This window comes from Cervus elaphus, chromosome 22, assembly GCF_910594005.1.
Source record: "Cervus elaphus chromosome 22, mCerEla1.1, whole genome shotgun sequence".
Classification (NCBI taxonomy): domain Eukaryota; kingdom Metazoa; phylum Chordata; class Mammalia; order Artiodactyla; family Cervidae; genus Cervus; species Cervus elaphus.
In genome coordinates this window covers 45,886,396-45,887,888 of record NC_057836.1, presented here as the reverse complement: position 1 = coordinate 45,887,888, position 1,493 = coordinate 45,886,396, and positions in this window count along the sequence as shown.

The following is a 1,493-nucleotide window of genomic DNA, read 5'->3' as shown; positions in this document are numbered from 1 at the left end:
GGTTGGCATCATCGATTCAATGCACATGAACTTGGGCAAACACCGGGAAGTGGTGAGGGACAGGGAAGCCTGGTGTGCTGCTATCTGGGGGGGCTGAGAAGAGTTGGACATGACTTGGCAACTGAACAACAACAAAATGACCTATGAACTTGAATGTCTTTTCATGAGCTTAGTTAGCATCCATTTATTTTCTCTAGTGAATTATTTGCTGAAACTTTCTACCCATTTAAAAGATTCACTTATTTGCCTTATTATTGAATCATATTGATTCTTTACATATTCTATAGACAAGTCCTTTGTTGGATGTGTTTTTGCAAATATTTTATTTTATTAAATAGAATAGGCGTCTATTAAAAGATGCCTCTTTTTTTGCATCACAGTATCTTTTTTTTTTTTTTTTTTGGTGTTGGGTCTTAGTTATGGCATGCAGGGTCTAGTTCCTCACGAGGGATGGAACCCCAGCCCCCTACACTGGGTGTGAACAGAGTCTTAGCCACTCAAACGCAGGCAAGTCCCGGTCACAGTGTCTTTTAAAAACCAAAAGTTTTAAATTTTAATGAAGTCTTATTGTGTGTTTTTTTTTTAATATTTTCTGCTTTTTTCTTTTGGTTGTATTTGAGAAATCTTTGCCAAATCTAAGGTCAGTAAGTTTTTCCTCTCTGCTTTATTCTATATGCTTTATAGGTTTACCTCTTTCATGGAGGTCTATTTCTGGGCTGAGTCTTGAAAGGTGAGTAGCCCAGCCAAAGCACAGGAGAGAACATTCTAGGCAAGAGGGACCACTTGAACAAAGGCCCAGAGGGAAGGGAGCTTCTGTAGTTCAGGAGTAGCCAGGTATTCCTAAAACTAGCACACAGGGTGTAAGGGAACGAGAGAGGTGAGATCCCTCCTACTGGAGACATGCCTGGGCTGAGGGCAGAGGGCTAGACTGAAAAGCTTGCACTTTGTCCCAAGGGCGACGTGGAGCTAACCATGAGTGTTAACCAGAGAAGTGCTGCCAGCCCCTCAGTTGCCTTATCAGCCATATCAGGAGCAGGAGGAGGAGAAGGGGAGGTAAGGAATGAACAAGTGTTTCATCTTGGGCCCAGGCAGGCCCTCTTCTCCTGCTCTTTCATTGGGGTACCCAGTTCTCCCAGAAGGGAAATGATAATCAACTCCTATTAAATGCTAACATTTCCTGGTGACTGTCTTACTGCTTCTGGGAGCTCTCCCTCCCCACTCCTTTTCCGCTTTGTTTTTACTTGTATTAAGGTACAGTTAACTTACAATGTTGTGTTAGTTTCAAGTGGACAGCAAAGTGATTCAGTTATACATCTCTATCAGGAGCTGTTTTATTAGCCATGTTCATCTTTTGTCTGTTACAAGAGGTCCAAACGTTTCACTCCCATTCTGTCGCTGGGGTGTCAATCTTGTTTATCAGGCCTCTTGCAACCTGGAAAGATTCAGTGTTTTGCAGTCCAGACTGAGGATGGTTTTCATGATCTGGGGCTCGT